The sequence below is a fragment of the Ranitomeya variabilis genome, chromosome 2 (genome assembly GCF_051348905.1).
Source record: "Ranitomeya variabilis isolate aRanVar5 chromosome 2, aRanVar5.hap1, whole genome shotgun sequence".
Classification (NCBI taxonomy): Eukaryota; Metazoa; Chordata; class Amphibia; order Anura; family Dendrobatidae; genus Ranitomeya; species Ranitomeya variabilis.
Genome location: NC_135233.1, coordinates 1,104,644,043 through 1,104,664,152, shown reverse-complemented (window position 1 = coordinate 1,104,664,152; position 20,110 = coordinate 1,104,644,043). Strand labels below are relative to the sequence as shown.

At 48.5% G+C, this 20,110-nt stretch overlaps 1 protein-coding gene across 1 annotated transcript in view; it reads right to left on the bottom strand.

Moving 5' to 3' along the window:
* DPYSL5 (dihydropyrimidinase like 5) overlaps positions 1 to 19,011 on the bottom strand; it is a 77,508-nt gene extending 58,497 nt beyond the window's left edge. Inside the window, exon 1 of the mRNA XM_077291894.1 lies at positions 18,905 to 19,011. The gene's annotated coding sequence lies outside the window, so the exon portion shown is untranslated. The remainder of the gene's footprint in view (positions 1 to 18,904) is intronic.
* Positions 19,012 to 20,110: the final 1,099 nt, after the last annotated feature.

Here is a 20,110-nt window from a genome sequence, read left to right as displayed (position 1 = left end):
CAATCTCACCAGGGGGTCCTGCTGGAAGCCAAGAAGAAAGGGAACATTTGACACCTCCTAGCTCTTGGAAGAGAGATGTTAATTACAGCCTGATAGTATCTCTGGGAGAGCTTTTACACAAAGGATCTCAAGAGAAAATAATATATTCATTGGGGCCGTGGTCCAATCAAAAACCAAGCAATTATGATATTAACCTGAGGGGCTGATCTAGAAACCTGACCTCCAGACCAAAGTTATAAATTACAGCTGTATACAGAGAAATGCGTTCACATGTGAGGGCAGCCAATACTGATGTGTTCCACCAACTCCATTCACCCCCCCCTCAGGGAGCAGAAAGCAAACTACCAGTTAGATGATTTCTGTAAGATTTATCCTGTTATTTTATACTGTTTTGCATAAGTTGAATGTCTTTTTATTATCATATCTTTATACCTTTTCTTACTGTTAGCACCGAACCTTTTTGTATTAAAGTATAAAACTTTAATAAGTTGAACCTTAAATGTTCTAAAAGAATCCATAGCCTAAGGTGTGTGAGCCTTATGAGTGGTAGACAGTATTAGTATTAAATATTTCCGGGACTCATAGCCCGAGTATTCAGTGAGTGGTGGCAGCGTGTATGAGCGGGTGTGTGTCCTGGGTCGGTGTGTGATTTATGCTCCCATTACAGCATAGGACAGAGGTTGAATGCTGGACTGAGAGTGGGGAGATAGATTAACCCTTGCAGGCACAACCCCAAGTCACGTGCTGAGAGTGGGAACGTGACAAATTAGTTACACCACGGAGTAGGGATCTGTGACACTCATCAATCATCGCAGCCTGTAATGGCCGCCATACAGGGCAGGCCGGGGAAAAAGAAGACGTTCGCAAACTGTCAGCAATCAGGAGCCGAGCAACCATTAATCCTCCGACTGACCAGTGATCTACCAGCCACAGCTGTGCCCAGCCCAGGGCCGGATCCAGGTTGTCATGGGCCCCGGGCAAAAGAGTCTCAGTGGGCACATACCACAATTCATGATCCACAGATAAGAAATATAGGTAGAGTACAATGCCAAAGATTTCACTGACTTCTTACATTACATGAGTGATATCTATTGTCCTCCTATTGTCTATAGTCTTCCGTACAGTATTATAGGAACCACATAGTCCTCCATACAGTATAGTGTCCCAATACAATATATTGCTCCATACAGTATAATGGCCCATATAATGCACCACACAGTGTAAAGGCCCCATATATTGATCCATACAGTATAATGGCCACATATATTATTCCATGTATATAATGGCCCTATATAGTGCTACATACAGTATATAATGGCCCGATATAGTCCACCATACAGTATAATGGACCCATATAGTGCTTCAAACAGTATAATGGGCCCCTTATAATGCTCCATACAGTATATAATGGCCCCATATAATGCTCCACACAGAATAATGGTCCCATACATTGCTCTATACAGTATATAATGGCCCCATAAGTGCTCCATACAGTATAATGGTCCCATACAATGCTCCATACATAACAATAAATAATCCAATAGTCCCCTCTCCTGTTCCCCGCAGCTCCGGTCTCCGCTCTCTTTAGCCTTTCCTGGCTCTATGCACAGAGGAGGCGCTGTAGGGACATCATCGCACCCTCTGCCTTGAGACGTCACAGAGAGTCAGAAGACACTGAAGAGACTGGAGAAGTGGGAAATGGGGAGAGGTGAGTATCTGAGGGGGAGACAGGGCTCCCCGACTCACGGGTCCCATACCGAACCTGTGTCCCCCGATGGCAACAAGGACTCCCGTTGGTCCATGGCACAGGCACTCGCGCGGGTGGTGACACCGGCCCTGCCCAATGCCAGACTGGAGGCAGTACAGATATTCTCTGCACACCCAATCCATGTGGGCTGGAGCAGGATGGCGGCCAGGCAGACACTCGCATTTTACGCTGAGATGACAGTGACTGTCACCATAAAACAAGCTCGGGCATAAATCAGTCAGAAACAAAACACAACAACGACACAGCCGGCAGCGGGACGTCTCCTTCACGAGAAGCACAAACTGTTCACGGCGTCATACAGAATCACAACACGCGACAGGAAGAGTTGTCATCATCCCTTCCACCAAAATGTCTGTAGTATCTAATACTGGAGTAAAGGAATTCGGTATAAATTCTCCTTAATGATGACATCACAGTATGACATCAGCACCAGTCAGCTACAACCCAGCCATCTCACACCACAACACCACTAGTGCACCATAACAAAGACACAAATATGACATCACTGGTCTGATCTAACACCGTGACATCAGCGCTGGTCACAGTGACATCACAGCATGGCATCTGACAAGCACAGTCATAACACCATCGCTGCTCTGCCCTAACAGAAAGTGACACCGTGACATTACCGCTGGTCAGCCACAACAGTTAAATCACACGATGACATCATCAATGGTCCACTCCAACAGATCAATGACATCATCACTGGTCCACACCAACAGATCAATGACATCATTACTGGTCCACGCCAACAGATCAATGACATCATCACTGGTCCACGCCAACAGATCATTGACGTCATCACTGGTCCACGCCAACAGATCATTGACATCATCACTGGTCCACGCCAACAGATCATTGACATCATCACTGGTCCACGCCAACAGATCATTGACATCATCACTGGTCCACGCCAACAGATCAATGACATCATCACTGGTCCACGCCAACAGATCAATTACATCATTACTAGTCCATGCCAACAGATCAATGATTACTTGTCACCGTGGCATCACCACTGTTCTGCTCAAACTGCCCTTCAGTGACATCACAATATGACATCATTGTTAGGCTGCCCTTACAAACCAAAGGGATCACACATCAAACCCTGCATACTCTTTTCTCAATGGATTTTTGACATCTCACCATGAGTAATATCACACTGTGAGACCAGCAATGACATCCGGCAACTACATGATCACAGATCATGGTGCAGTGACCTCACTCTATGACATCATGGTGCAGTGACCTCACTCTATGACATCATGGTGCAGTGACCTCACTCTATGACATCACGGAGCAGTGACCTCACCATATGACATCATCGTGCAGCGACATCACACTATGACATCATTGTGCAGTGACATAAACCTATGACATCATCGTGCAGTGACATCACACTATGACATCATTGTGCAGTGACATAGACCTATGACATCATCGTGCAGTGACATCACCCTATGACATCATCGTGCAGGGACATCACCCTATGATATCATGGTGCATGGAGTTTAATACAGGATGTAACTCAGGATCAGTAATGTAATGTATGTACACAGTGACTGCACCAGCAGAATAGTGAGTGCAGCTCTGGAGTATAATACAGGATATAACTCAGGATCAGTAATGTAATGTATGTACACAGTGACTGCACCAGCAGAATAGTGAGTGCAGCTCTGGGGTATAATACAGGAGGTAACTCAGGATCAGTAATGTAATGAATGTACACAGTGACTGCACCAGCAGAATAGTGAGTGCAGTTCTGGGGATAATACAGGATGTAACTCAGGATCAGTAATGTAATGTATGTACACAGTGACTGCACCAGCAGAATAGTGAGCGCAGCTCTGGAGTATAATACAGGATGTAACTCAGGATCAGTAATGTAATGTGTGTACACAGTGACTGCACCTTCAGAGTAGTGAGTGCAGCTCAGCTGCTACTCATTGTGGTGATTGTGGGTGCGGTCGCCACTGAACCTGCTGTGTGCTCCTGAGAACCACCACCTCTCCACCCGGGGAGCTGCTCTCTCTCTTACCCAGGGAGTGAGTGGGTTTCCTGGGATGAGTGAAGGAGCCAAGTCCCAGGCTTCTGCTTCCCGGACCAGGCTGGCGGGGGGCAGAAGGAACCAGCAACCAGCCTGCACATCAGAGGATTCGGGGGTGAGACGCTCCACCAGGAGTCGCAGCAATGTGGCTCCTACTCCCCCCAGGTCTGCAGAGACCCAGAGAAGCCGCAAGGCTTCCATGGAGGAGAAGCCTGCTAGTGTGCAAGATGGCGTCCTTCTGGAGGAAAGCTGAGTGCTCACGGAGGTGAGGCCGACCTCACTGAGGAGGGTTGGGCGCTGCAGAGCCCCCGGGAGTCTGTGTCCACCTATGCCTCCCGGGTCATTAGCCACCTCTGTGAGTATGAAGAGGCAAGCAAGACCATCAGGAGGCTCCAAGAGGAGCTGCGCTGCACAAGCAACAAAGCTGCAGGTTCCTCCAAACCGAGGAAGAATCAGCTCCAGGCGGAGGTAAGGAGACTGAAAGTTGACATCAATGAGCTTGAAGTCAGAAAAGCTTTCATCAGAGAAAAAAGTGGACCGTTTAAGGAAAAGCTTATTAATGAAGATCGATTCAGAGAAATGGCTGATAACAGAGAGCAAAGGCAGATGGGGCTGCAGCCTGAGAGCCAGGTGGATGATGATGATGAGGAGGATGATGACCAGCAGAAAGCCCCACCTGGCAGCCTGCTTAGTCACTCACAGGCCACGTGCAGCGAGCTCCCTGCTGGACAGGCGACAATGACATCTGGTCGCAGTTCTGCTGGCTCTGGGGAGGACAGTGACATCGGCCAGGGAGGGGAGCTAATGGCAGAGATCAAGCTCCTGGAGTCCCCCAGTGTGCCTTCAGAACTTCCATCTTGGTGATGATTTACCAGAGGAGGCACCTGGGGGCCAGAAGAAAAAGGCAAAGAAAACCACCAAGCCAAAGCTGCAGGAAGCGGTAAGCTATGTGTATGCCCCCTCCCTGTACCCCCTGAGTCGGCTGCAGGGTCAGCTCACTGTATAAGCCCCGTTGCCCAGCCCAGCCCGGGTTCTGCTGTGGATCCGGTGCAAAGGCGCGGGGAGATTACAAAGCACGGTGGTGAGGCGCAGAGCTCCGTCTCTGCTTGTAGTAGCGGGGACGTAGCAGCAGGTGCATCAGCCAAGAGGCAGGACAGTGAGGGCGGCCCGGCGGCGGGCGAAAAGTCAGGCCACGATACTGTGGTGCGCTCCCCAGTGGGAGGGGGAGCAGCCCGGTGTCAGGGGCAGCTCCGGTAGCCTCGGTGCCCCTGAATGCTGTTGCCGCTGATTACTTAGTTGAGAAGCGGCGGCGGTGTGAGGGGGTTACCGGGGCTGGGCGTTCCGGTCCTCCCACCAAAGTCCTGTTCTGTGTTGGCGCCGCTGGTCAACAAGATGCTGATATAAAGGATCAGGGGCGCCCCACAGTGGCGAAAGATCAGCGGCGCCTGGTATCAGCAGTAAAGCAACGGAAAATATCATCTGATGATGCGGAGGGCACACGTAAGACCAGGGGTGAGGTCGCCTCCAGTTCTGTGGAGGAGACTCCGCCCCTTGTGCCTGATGATGCGGAGGTCAAAATGTCACCCCCTGTTGTCACTGGTCCTGCAGGAGTGAATGTGGTGGTGGGTATGGATGAGGAAAAGTCTTTGTCTAGTGGTGTGGTTGCTGGTTTGGTAGAGGGTGAGGGGGTTATGGAGGTGGGTAATGGTGATGCTGTTGGTGTGGATGTGGTCACTGGTCCGGTTGCCCCCCCCGGTGGTGGCAGCACCTGTCAGGAGTTTTGCCGCTGTCACCTCCGGGGGAAATAGGGCATCCTCCTCGTCTCCGGGCTCTGGGGACGGCATGTTGCAACGGCGTCTCCTGGAGGCTCTAAAGAAGGGAGAGAGATCACTAATGGTAGAGGGTCGAGAGGTTGATCTATCCTTCTGGATAGAGAGGCATGGCCTCGGGGCCTTCCGAGAGCAAAGAGGGGGGGGATATAGTGTGGTCCCTCCCAACAGCTGGGCCAGGTAGTGTGCGTAGGAATGTGGTCCGTCTTCGGTGGAGGGGCAGTGATGCGTGTCCTCCAAGGTCTAAAGTTGTGGAGCTCCTGCTGAAGATGGGCTTCAAGGCGATTGACATCTATGCCTTGATACATCCCTATTCCACACCTGAGTTTGATGTCAGCTTTGTTCGGCCGGAGGGGCTTGAGCTCTTCTGGTCGAACTATGAGTTGGCAAAAAATGAGCCTGGCTGGCGAAACTTTACCATTCAGGTGGTGTCTCGCCAAAACCAAGTCAAGAAAATGACCTGATGACTTGTAACGAGTCGCTTTCTTGTTACGACATCATGACGTGGCTTGGCCGGTATGGAGAGGTGGTAGAAATGCCAAAGAAAAACCGTGACGAGTTTGGTATCTGGTCAGGGGCCTGGACGTTTATGGTAAAACTTAAGCGTTCAGGTGGTACGGTTGCCCACATACCATCATCTGCCTTCCTGGGTAGGGATAGTATCCTGGTCTTCTACCAGGGGCAACCGAAGCTCTGTCACAGGTGCGGCGACCTGTGACCTGGGGATATTGGCCATCTTGCTGCATCTTGTGTGGAGATTAGGTGCCACCTGTGTGGTGAGTTAGGACCCATTCAGCCGTTGTCCTCGCTCCTTCGCTAACGCAGTCGTGACCCCGGTGGGAGAAAGCCGTGAGGCTGATTCTGCTGGGGAAGGGACTAGCAGGGGTGAGGGAGCTGAGAGGCCAAGGAAGAAAAGCAATAAAAAGACGCCTGCCCAGCTAAGGCGTCTAGACAAGCGCAGACAGGATAGGGAGCTGGGCGAGCCTCGGGCTACTGGGGCGGCTCCTGTCCTGGACGCCAGTCTTGCTGCTGAGGCCAAGAGGGATGATGAGTTGGATGAGGAGGTCAGGAGGATCCACAGGGAGGAAAGTGCCACTGCCTCAGAGTCCTCCCATTATGAAAGTATGGATGAGGATAATAGGCAGTGGCTAGAGGACAAGCGTAAGCTCGGCACCAAAAAGAAGAGAAAGAAGGGAGATAAAAAATCTCCCGCTCTAACCAAGGTACCTAAGGAAGGAAAAACCGACTCCCCTCTGGTTGGTCTTTCTAACCGGTTCCAAGCCCTTGAAAACATCTCTTCCTCTGAGGAGGAAGCTGAGGGTGAGGTTCTGGCTTCGGCGGGGCTCACAGGAGACGCCGAGTCTCCTTCTTCTGGGAACGTAAGATCCTTGGAGGGAGGTACTGGCCCAGAGTCCGGAGACGAGGACGATAAAAATAAAAAACACGTGGGAATGGATACCTCATTGTCATTAAAGAGGGGGAAGGATTCCTCCTCTGAGGCAGAGGATAAGGGGAGTGGGAAAAAGAAAGCCATCTAACTCAATCACCAATGATGGCGGAACCCACTCCGTTGACGCTGGCGTCCATTAATGTCGCCAGCATAAAGTCAAATACAGCTAGATTTGTGGCCTTTGATTTTCTCAGCCGGGTTGAAGCTGACATTTTCTTTTTGCAAGAGACCAGGCTGCCAAACATGGCAGATGTGTTTAAAGCTAAGAGGGAGTGGAGACTCGGGCCCTCCTATTGGTCTCTTGCGGCCGAGCCGTATAGCGGAGTGGCGGTCCTTTTTACCTCACCGGTGGAATGCCGACGGGTTATTGAGTTAGAAATGGGGAGGTGCCTGATCTTAGATGTTCTCATGAAGGGACAAGAGCTCCGGCTCATCAACATCTATGGTCCCCAATCTAAGTGGGACCGGAAGTGTCTCTTTATGAGGATGAAGCCCTACCTTTTTACAAGTCGGCAGGTTGTCTTTGGAGGGGACTTCAATGCTGTCACGAGGCCCCGAGATAGAGGAGGTTCCAGAGACAAGCTGACTTATGATAACGTCACCCTTAATAGTATAGCTAGTGAGGCTCGCCTGGTGGATGTCCACATTCGGCACACCCCAGGCCACGAGGGGTTCACCTATCATAGAGGTAACTGTAGGTCCAGAATAGATAGGTTTTATTTAAAGGAGGAAGCTGTCTCTTCAGCAGTGTCTGTTGTTGAGGTGGAGTTCTCCGACCACTGTTTAATTTTGTTTTCTCTGAATGTTACAGAGACCCTCCGGATGGGAAGAGGCTTTTGGATGCTCAATTCGTCTCTCTTGGAAGAAGCGGAGATAAGACAGTCCTTTGAGGATTTTCTTCAGAGCCAGGTACCCTTACTGGATCTTTGTAGTAGTAAGTCAGAGTGGTGGGAGATGTTCAAGGAAAGGGTGGTGAGATTCTTCCGCCAGCTCTCGAGCCTCAGGAGTCTGAGCAGGTACCGCCTGTATCAGGGTCTGAGGAGGAAACTCGAACATCTTGTCTCAACTGGAGGTAGCCGCGAGGAGATCTCCAGAGTGAAATCTTTGCTTATGAGGTGTCAGTACGATAGACACGCATCTTTGGTTTTTGAGAGGGATTACGGGAAGTACCGCTCGCCCGTCCCTTACAGAAACTGCAACATGTCAGTGAATAGTAAAGTAGTTACAGGACTGGTCGACACTACGGGGTCCCTGAGGCGATCCAGATCAGGGATCCCGGAAATTGTCAGATCCTTCTACTTGCACCTCTTGGGGAAGAGGGATCTTGATTGGGATGAGATGTCGGCTTTCCTGGCTGAAGCCATCCCCGAACCAGGGGTAGACCCCTCTCTTGACGTTTTGACAGAAATGATCAGGGAAGAGGAAGTTCAGTTGGCGATTGAAGGGCTTGCCCCCCAAAAATCGCCTGGTCCAGATGGCTTAACATCTGAATTCTATAAGACCTTTAAGGACGTTTTGGTTCCCCTCTTGATTGAGGTATTCAATGAGTGTCTGTCCTCGGGCACTCTGTCGAAGTCAATGAGGAGGTCTGCTCTGATCATCCTGTCAAAGGGTAAGGACCCATCTTGCATTGAGAATTGGCGTCCCATAGCGCTTCTCAATGCAGACAGGAAGGTTCTGGCAAAAATGCTGTTTAATCGGCTGGTGAAATTTGCACCCCGACTCCTTTCGGAGGCCCAGCATTGCTCTGTTCCAGGCCGCAGCGCATTTAGTGCTGTGCTCAGTGTCCGAGAGGCAGTGGAGCAGGGTAGGGCTGGTCACTGGAAGGGGTACATGCTGTCACTGGGCCAGGCAAAAGCGTTTGATCGGGTTAATCACGAGTACCTCTGGTCCGTCCTTCTGAGATATGGCCTGCCGGGGGGGTTTGTTGATTGGCTTAAGACCTTGTACAGTGGGGTAGAGAGTTTCCCGCTTGTGAATGGTTGGATTGGCAGCTCTTTTGAGGTTGGGTCCGGTGTTCGCCAGGGTTGTCCCTTGAGCCCGCTGCTGTACGTGTTTGCGATTGACCCTCTTGTTAGGAGGGTGGAGTGTTATGTTTGGCTGGTGGTTAGGAGCACTAGAAATGACCAGATGAGCAAACTAGCAATACGGGACGAGCTCTGGGAAGTGGGAGCTCTGCTGACCGCAACCCCTAATCCTATCACAACAGCTAGAAATAGCCGTGGAGCGTTCCTGACTCTGCCTAGACGCCTCTTCACAGCCTAAGAGCTAACTACTCCTAAAGATAGAAAATACAGCCTACCTTGCCTCAGAGAAATTCCCCAAAGGAATAGGCAGCCCCCACATATATTGACTGTGAGTTAAGATGGAAGTCACAAACACAGGAATGAAATAGATTTCAGCATAGGAGGCCAGACTAACTAAACAGACAGAGGATAGAAAAGGTATCTTTGCGGTCAGCATAAAAACTAACAAAAAACCACGCAGAGTGTGCAAAAGAAACCACCGCACCGACTCACGGCGCGGTGGTGCCACTCTGCATCCCAGAGCTTCCAGCTAACAAGATTAAATCACAATAGCAAGCTGGACAAAAACACAGTGGTAACAAATAAGCTAGCAGGGACTTGGCTTTTGCTGAAATAGACAGGTCATCTAAAAGATCCAAGAGAACTGAACCAGTACTAGGACATTGACAGCTGGCGTCAAGTAAAGCTCTGAGTGGAGTTAAATAGAGCAGCCAGCCAAGGCCTGAACGAGATCAGCTGGAGAAGGAATCTCAGAACCAGCAGCTCCACTCACAGCCACCAGAGGGAGTCCATGAACAGAACTCACCAAAGTACCATTCATAACCACAGGAGGGAGCTCGAGAACAGAATTCACAACAGTGGAGCTTGGACCGTTGGCCGGGATCGGGATGGACCAGGCAGCACCGGAAGCCACTCTGAGGGTGGTGGCGTATGCCGATGATGTCACTGTGTTTGTTTCCTCTCACGAGGAGGTAGGGTGGCTGATGTCAGAGGTAGATCGCTACTCGGAGGCATCCGGGTCCAAGATCAACTGGGATAAGTGTGAGAGTCTCTGGCTGGGAGGAGGAGATCCTGGTTTTGATCTCCCGGACACCCTTCCAGGACCCAAAGTCTCTGCAAAAGTCCTTGGCATCGAATTTGGCCAGGGGGATTACCCCAAACAAAATTGGGACAGCAGGCTAGAGATCGCCACTCAGAAGGTGAACCAATGGAAGGGTTGGTCTTTGACCCTAAGGGAAAGAGTAAACCTGATCAAAACTTACCTGCTCCCTTTACTGATTTATCTGGGCAGTGTGTGCATCTTGCCGGAATCTCTCTGGACTCGGGTCTACAGTTTGTTCTTCCAACTGTTATGGGGGAATAGACTGAACCTGGTCAAGAGGGAGGTTACTTACCATACGAGGAGACTAGGAGGGTTGGGTATGGTCAACCCTGTGGTATTCCTTGTGGATACCTTCATTAAGATCAATATTGCAAACCTCTGGAAAGAGTTGGCTCCTCCATGGGTATTCTCCTGTAGGGGATTGTTTCAGCCTTTCATCCAGGAATGGGAGACAGGAGGGCAAGTGAAGGATCTTCGCACACCGCATGGACATCTTCCTGCTTACGCTACCTTGGTTCTGAAGGTAATTCGTCGGTGGAGTCTGGGAATGTGGGAGATCAGGACTCTGCCGAGGAAACTCCTTGACAATAGGGTTCTGTTGACACATTTCCAGAGGCCTCTGGCGCTCAGGGACTGCCCAAGTTGGGATCTTGGGGTGGGTTTGCATCTTTTGAATTCTATCAGGATCCCCTCGAAGTTTTGGGACTTGGCGCTGCTTCCATGGGTAACTGTGTGTGAGGGACAATCTGAAGTGTAGGAGCTCTGAGGACAGGAATTGTCCTCGGGAGCATTGTGGTACCTTGCTGGAAAGCATGGACCACTTCCTGCTTCATTGTCCCTTCAACACAGAGGTGTACAACAGGGTGGGCGCCTTCATTGGCTGGTCTCGGCAAGCCGGTCTCTCCTATGCGGAATGGGCCTATGGAGCATTCGGAGACCTTGGTGGTCGGGACCGCTGCACCTTATTTCTAGTTAGCGCAGTGGTTAGGTATCACACGTGGAACGCACGGTGCTTAGTATCGACGCATCGAAAAATCCTCCCAGTGGACGATGTGTTTAGGACCATACTCGGTGACCTGGTGAAGGTGCGCTCTCTGGAGTATGGGAGACTGGGCACACGGAGGGCCACGCTCCTCTGGAGGAGTTTTTCTTTTAGTGTGCCCTAGTCTGGTCATCTCCTTTCCTGGTGGTGGGCTGCTGCTGACACTGTAGATTTTTGTTTTGTTTGATCATTATACAGTGATGTAGAGCTGCAGGCGCCGAACTTGGGCTTCGTGATTTGTGATTATTGTGGTGTGTGCTGCTGTATATAATGTATATATTGTATATATTGTATATGGGGATATAGATTTGGGTGTAGGTGTTAGGTTGGGTGGTGGGAAAAGGGGGGAGGTGGGTTTATCTTGTGGGACTATGGGACACTGGGTTGTTTGGGGGAAAACTGGCACTGCCTGATCTGGCCTATGGACGTTGGACATGGACTGAGGCATGAGACGCAGGACCAGCTCTCAGGTCAGTGCGGAGGTTGGGAATGGTGCGCTTGAGTGTGGGGTGGTGGTTAGCTTAGTATTGTATATATTTGCATCGTTTGTGGTTATTTTCTTTATAAAAATAAATAAATAAAAAAATAATAAAAATAAAATAAAATTAAAATTAAAATAAATAATAAAAATAATGATAATAAAAAAAAATATATATATATATATATATATATATATATATATATATATATATATATATATATATATATATATATATATATATATATATATAGCCTTTGTTTGCTATTGTTTATTTGTTTTTGCGTGCTATTGTTTATATTGTTTGCTATTATTTAGTTTGGTGACCGGACCAGAAGGTGTAAGTACTTAATGTTAGTTATTATTCTGTATATATAATATGTGTGAGAGGAGAGGATGAGCGGCTGGACCAGTGTTCATTATACTGATTATTTTCTGGCTGATATTTCTGTTTTGTTTTTGTTACTATTATTGTTATGTTTTTCATTTTTATAATAAAAGATCTACAGGATGTAACTCAGGATCAGTAATGTAATACACAGTGACTGCACCAGCAGAATAGTGAGTGCAGCTCTGGGGTATAATACAGAATGTAACTCAGGATCAGTAATGTAATGTATGTACACAGTGACTGCACCAGCAGAATAGTGAGTGCAGCTCTGGGGTATAATACAGGATGTAACTCAGGATCAGTAATGTAAAGTATGTACACAGTGACTGCACCAGCAGAATAGTGAGTGCAGCTCTGGGGTATAATACAGGATGTAACTCAGGATCAGTAATGTAATGTATGTACACAGTGACTGCACCAGCAGAATAGTGAGTGCAGCTCTGGGGTATAATACAGGATGTAACTCAGGATCAGTAATGTAATGTACGTACACAGTGACTGCACCAGCAGAATAGTGAGTGCAGCTCTGGGGTATAATACAGGATGTAACTCAGGATCAGTAATGTAATGTATGTACACAGTGACTGCACCAGCAGAATAGTGAGTGCAGCTCTGGGGTATAATACAGGATGTAACTCAGGATCAGTAATGTAATGTACGTACACAGTGACTGCACCAGCAGAATAGTGAGTGCAGCTCTGGGGTATAATACAGGATGTAACTCAGGATCAGTAATGTAATGTATGTACACAGTGACTGCACCAGCAGAACAGTGAGTGCAGCTCTGGGGTATAATACAGGATGCAACTCAGGATCAGTAATGTAATGTATGTACACAGTGACTGCACCAGCAGAATAGTGAGTGCAGCTCTGGGGTATAATACAGGATGTAACTCAGGATCAGTAATGTAATATACGTACACAGTGACTGCACCAGCAGAATAGTGAGTGCAGCTCTGGGGTATAATACAGGATGTAACTCAGGATCAGTAATGTGATGTACGTACACAGTGACTGCACCAGCAGAATAGTGAGTGCAGCTCTGGGGTATAATACAGGATGTAACTCAGGATCAGTAATGTGATGTATGTACACAGTGACTGCACCAGCAGAATAGTGAGTGCAGCTCTGGGGTATAATACAGGATGTAACTCAGGATCAGTAATGTAATGTATGTACACAGTGACTGCACCAGCAGAATAGTGAGTGCAGCTCTGGGGTATAATACAGGATGTAACTCAGGATCAGTAATGTAATGTATGTACACAGTGACTGCACCAGCAGAATAGTGAGTGCAGCTCTGGGGTATAATACAGGATGTAACTCAGGATCAGTAATGTAATGTATGTACACAGTGACTGCACCAGCAGAATAGTGAGTGCAGCTCTGGAGTATAATACAGGATGTAACTCAGGGTCAGTAATGTAATGTATGTACACAGTGACTGCACCAGCAGAATAGTGAGTGCAGCTCTGGAGTATAATACAGGATGTAACTCAGGATCAGTAATGTAATGTACATACACAGTGACTGCACCAGCAGAATAGTGAGTGCAGCTCTGGAGTATAATACAGGAGGTAACTCAGGATCAGTAATGTATGTACACAGTGACTGCACCAGCAGAATAGTGAGTGCAGCTCTGGGGTATAATACAGGATGTAACTCAGGATCAGTAATGTAATGTATGTACACAGTGACTGCACCAGCAGAATAGTGAGTGCAGCTCTGGGGTATAATACAGGATGTAACTCAGGATCAGTAATGTAATGTATGTACACAGTGACTGCACCAGCAGAATAGTGAGTGCAGCTCTGGGGTATAATACAGGATGTAACTCAGGATCAGTAATGTAATGTATGTACACAGTGACTGCACCAGCAGAATAGTGAGTGCAGGCTCTGGAGTAAACAGTGACTGCACCAGCAGAATAGTGAGTGCAGCTCTGGAGTATAATACAGGAGGTAACTCAGGATCAGTAATGTAATGTATGTACACAGTGACTGCACCAGCAGAATAGTGAGTGCAGGCTCTGGAGTAAACAGTGACTGCACCAGCAGAATAGTGAGTGCAGCTCTGGAGTATAATACAGGAGGTAACTCAGGATCAGTAATGTAATGTATGTACACAGTGACTGCACCAGCAGAACAGTGAGTGCAGCTCTGGGGTATAATACAGGATGCAACTCAGGATCAGTAATGTAATGTATGTACACAGTGACTGCACCAGCAGAATAGTGAGTGCAGCTCTGGGGTATAATACAGGATGTAACTCAGGATCAGTAATGTAATATACGTACACAGTGACTGCACCAGCAGAATAGTGAGTGCAGCTCTGGGGTATAATACAGGATGTAACTCAGGATCAGTAATGTGATGTATGTACACAGTGACTGCACCAGCAGAATAGTGAGTGCAGCTCTGGGGTATAATACAGGATGTAACTCAGGATCAGTAATGTGATGTATGTACACAGTGACTGCACCAGCAGAATAGTGAGTGCAGCTCTGGGGTATAATACAGGATGTAACTCAGGATCAGTAATGTAATGTATGTACACAGTGACTGCACCAGCAGAATAGTGAGTGCAGCTCTGGGGTATAATACAGGATGTAACTCAGGATCAGTAATGTAATGTATGTACACAGTGACTGCACCAGCAGAATAGTGAGTGCAGCTCTGGGGTATAATACAGGATGTAACTCAGGATCAGTAATGTAATGTATGTACACAGTGACTGCACCAGCAGAATAGTGAGTGCAGCTCTGGAGTATAATACAGGATGTAACTCAGGGTCAGTAATGTAATGTATGTACACAGTGACTGCACCAGCAGAATAGTGAGTGCAGCTCTGGAGTATAATACAGGATGTAACTCAGGATCAGTAATGTAATGTACATACACAGTGACTGCACCAGCAGAATAGTGAGTGCAGCTCTGGAGTATAATACAGGAGGTAACTCAGGATCAGTAATGTATGTACACAGTGACTGCACCAGCAGAATAGTGAGTGCAGCTCTGGGGTATAATACAGGATGTAACTCAGGATCAGTAATGTAATGTATGTACACAGTGACTGCACCAGCAGAATAGTGAGTGCAGCTCTGGGGTATAATACAGGATGTAACTCAGGATCAGTAATGTAATGTATGTACACAGTGACTGCACCAGCAGAATAGTGAGTGCAGCTCTGGGGTATAATACAGGATGTAACTCAGGATCAGTAATGTAATGTATGTACACAGTGACTGCACCAGCAGAATAGTGAGTGCAGGCTCTGGAGTAAACAGTGACTGCACCAGCAGAATAGTGAGTGCAGCTCTGGAGTATAATACAGGAGGTAACTCAGGATCAGTAATGTAATGTATGTACACAGTGACTGCACCAGCAGAATAGTGAGTGCAGGCTCTGGAGTAAACAGTGACTGCACCAGCAGAATAGTGAGTGCAGCTCTGGAGTATAATACAGGAGGTAACTCAGGATCAGTAATGTAATGTATGTACACAGTGACTGCACCAGCAGAACAGTGAGTGCAGCTCTGGGGTATAATACAGGATGCAACTCAGGATCAGTAATGTAATGTATGTACACAGTGACTGCACCAGCAGAATAGTGAGTGCAGCTCTGGGGTATAATACAGGATGTAACTCAGGATCAGTAATGTAATATACGTACACAGTGACTGCACCAGCAGAATAGTGAGTGCAGCTCTGGGGTATAATACAGGATGTAACTCAGGATCAGTAATGTGATGTATGTACACAGTGACTGCACCAGCAGAATAGTGAGTGCAGCTCTGGGGTATAATACAGGATGTAACTCAGGATCAGTAATGTGATGTATGTACACAGTGACTGCACCAGCAGAATAGTGAGTGCAGCTCTGGGGTATAATACAGGATGTAACTCAGGATCAGTAATGTAATGTATGTACACAGTGACTGCACCAGCAGAATAGTGAGTGCAGCTCTGGGGTATAATACAGGATGTAACTCAGGATCAGTAATGTAATGTATGTACACAGTGACTGCACCAGCAGAATAGTGAGTGCAGCTCTGGGGTATAATACAGGATGTAACTCAGGATCAGTAATGTAATGTATGTACACAGTGACTGCACCAGCAGAATAGTGAGTGCAGCTCTGGAGTATAATACAGGATGTAACTCAGGGTCAGTAATGTAATGTATGTACACAGTGACTGCACCAGCAGAATAGTGAGTGCAGCTCTGGAGTATAATACAGGATGTAACTCAGGATCAGTAATGTAATGTACATACACAGTGACTGCACCAGCAGAATAGTGAGTGCAGCTCTGGAGTATAATACAGGAGGTAACTCAGGATCAGTAATGTATGTACACAGTGACTGCACCAGCAGAATAGTGAGTGCAGCTCTGGGGTATAATACAGGATGTAACTCAGGATCAGTAATGTAATGTATGTACACAGTGACTGCACCAGCAGAATAGTGAGTGCAGCTCTGGGGTATAATACAGGATGTAACTCAGGATCAGTAATGTAATGTATGTACACAGTGACTGCACCAGCAGAATAGTGAGTGCAGCTCTGGGGTATAATACAGGATGTAACTCAGGATCAGTAATGTAATGTATGTACACAGTGACTGCACCAGCAGAATAGTGAGTGCAGCTCTGGGGTATAATACAGGATGTAACTCAGGATCAGTAATGTAATGTATGTACACAGTGACTGCACCAGCAGAATAGTGAGTGCAGCTCTGGAGTATAATACAGGATGTAACTCAGGGTCAGTAATGTAATGTATGTACACAGTGACTGCACCAGCAGAATAGTGAGTGCAGCTCTGGAGTATAATACAGGATGTAACTCAGGGTCAGTAATGTAATGTATGTACACAGTGACTCCACCAGCAGAATAGTGAGTGCAGCTCTGGGGTATAATACAGGAGGTAACTCAGGATCAGTAATGTAATGTATGTACACAGTGACTGCACCAGCAGAATAGTGAGTGCAGCTCTGGGGTATAATACAGGATGTAACTCAGGATCAGTAATGTAATGTATGTACACAGTGACTGCACCAGCAGAACAGTGAGTGCAGCTCTGGGGTATAATACAGGATGTAACTCAGGATCAGTAATGTAATGTATGTACACAGTGACTGCACCAGCAGAATAGTGAGTGCAGCTCTGGGGTATAATACAGGATGTAACTCAGGATCAGTAATGTAATATACGTACACAGTGACTGCACCAGCAGAATAGTGAGTGCAGCTCTGGGGTATAATACAGAATGTAACTCAGGATCAGTAATGTAATATACGTACACAGTGACTGCACCAGCAGAATAGTGAGTGCAGCTCTGGGGTATAATACAGGATGTAACTCAGGATCAGTAATGTAATGCATGTACACAGTGACTGCACCAGCAGAATAGTGAGTGCAGCTCTGGGGTATAATACAGGAGGTAACTCAGGATCAGTAATGTAATGTATGTACACAGTGACTGCACCAGCAGAATAGTGAGTGCAGCTCTGGGGTATAATACAGGATGTAACTCAGGATCAGTAATGTAATGTATGTACACAGTGACTGCACCAGCAGAACAGTGAGTGCAGCTCTGGGGTATAATACAGGATGTAACTCAGGATCAGTAATGTAATGTATGTACACAGTGACTGCACCAGCAGAATAGTGAGTGCAGCTCTGGGGTATAATACAGAATGTAACTCAGGATCAGTAATGTAATATTCGTACACAGTGACTGCACCAGCAGAATAGTGAGTGCAGCTCTGGGGTATAATACAGGATGTAACTCAGGATCAGTAATGTAATGTATGTACACAGTGACTGCACCAGCAGAATAGTGAGTGCAGCTCTGGGGTATAATACAGGATGTAACTCAGGATCAGTAATGTAATGTATGTACACAGTGACTGCACCAGCAGAATAGTGAGTGCAGGCTCTGGAGTAAACAGTGACTGCACCAGCAGAATAGTGAGTGCAGCTCTGGAGTATAATACAGGAGGTAACTCAGGATCAGTAATGTAATGTATGTACACAGTGACTGCACCAGCAGAATAGTGAGTGCAGGCTCTGGAGTAAACAGTGACTGCACCAGCAGAATAGTGAGTGCAGCTCTGGAGTATAATACAGGAGGTAACTCAGGATCAGTAATGTAATGTATGTACACAGTGACTGCACCAGCAGAATAGTGAGTGCAGCTCTGGAGTATAATACAGGAGGTAACTCAGGATCAGTAATGTAATGTATGTACACAGTGACTGCACCAGCAGAATAGTGAGTGCAGCTCTGGAGTAAACAGTGACTGCACCAGCAGAATAGTGAGTGCAGCTCTGGAGTATAATACAGGATGTAACTCAGGATCAGTAATGTAATGTATGTACACAGTGACTGCACCAGCAGAATAGTGAGTGCAGCTCTGGAGTATAATACAGGATGTAACTCAGGATCAGTAATGTAATGTATGTACACAGTGACTGCACCAGCAGAATAGTGAGTGCAGCTCTGAGGTATAATACAGGATGTAACTCAGGATCAGTAATGTAATGTATGTACACAGTGACTGCACCAGCAGAATAGTGAGTGCAGCTCTGGGGTATAACACAGCTATGGGTGATATGGGTGCAGTCATGGGGGTATGTTGGGTTGGTGATGCAGTTATGGGGGGATAGGTGGATGAAGGTGGTGTATGACAGTGGGTGCTGGTGCCCTTCCGCACGGCGCCGTTGCGGGGCGCTGCTGCCGTCCTGTGCGCCGTACAGCGGGTCACTCACCTGCTCGGGCTCCGGGCTGCGGCAGGATGGTTGGGTTGGGCCGTTCTCCGTGCGCCTCTCACAGCAGCCTGCAATACTGGAGACACAGGAGGGCGGGATCTCACCTCCGACTGGCATGTAATGCGCCAATCAATAAGCGGAATACTTTACAGCAGGGTAGGCTGTCTGCAATGGACGCATGTGATTGGTCAGATTTCGTCGTAGTTTTCTCTCTTTCTCTTCAATGTATTTTCTTCTTTTCTAAACTCTATGTCCCAGCGTGCATTGCGGCGGGTGGCTGCCAGGACTGGGAGGTCCCAGTTGTGTTCTCTGAAGAAGGATTGCCTGATGGTTACCATGGAGACCAGTGTACCTGACAGTGTCTGCGGCCTCCCCTCACCCCAGTCTCAGGGGTCTCCCCAGTCCCACCCTGAGGAGATGCATTACACAGGGGCCATAGTCTCCACATATGACCGAAGTAATGAGGCCGCGACACTCACACAGCCCACGTCCGGACCTTCAGAGGTGGCCCACGTCCTCACCTTCAGAGGCGGCCCACGTCCGAACCTTCAGAGGCGACCCACGTCCGAACCTTCAGAGGCGGCCCACGTCCTCACCTTCAGAGGCGGCCCACGTCCTCACCTTCAGAGGCGGCCCACGTCCTCACCTTCAGAGGCGGCCCACATCCGAACCTTCAGAGGCGGCCCACGTCCGAACCTTCAGAGGCGGCCCACGTCCGAACCTTCAGAGGCGGCCCACGTCCGAACCTTCAGAGGCGGCCCACGTCCGAACCTTCAGAGGCGGCCCACGTCCGCACCTTCAGAGGTGGCCCACGTCCGGACCTTAAGAGGCGGCCCACGTCCGCACCTTCAGAGGCGGCCCACGTCCGCACCTTCAGACGCGGCCCACGTCCGAACCTTCAGAGGCGGCCCACGTCCGAACCTTCAGAGGCGGCCCACGTCCGGACTTTCAGAGGCGGCCCACGTCCGAACCTTCAGAGGCGGCCCACGTCCGGACCGTCAGAGGCGGCCCACGTCCGGACCTTCAGAGGCGGCCCACGTCCGCACCTTCAGAGGCGGCCCACGTCCGCACCTTCAGAGGCCGCCCACGTCCGCACCTTCAGACGCGGCCCACGTCCGAACCTTCAGAGGCGGCCCACGTCCGAACCTTCAGAGGCGGCCCACGTCCGGACTTTCAGAGGCGGCCCACGTCCGAACCTTCAGAGGC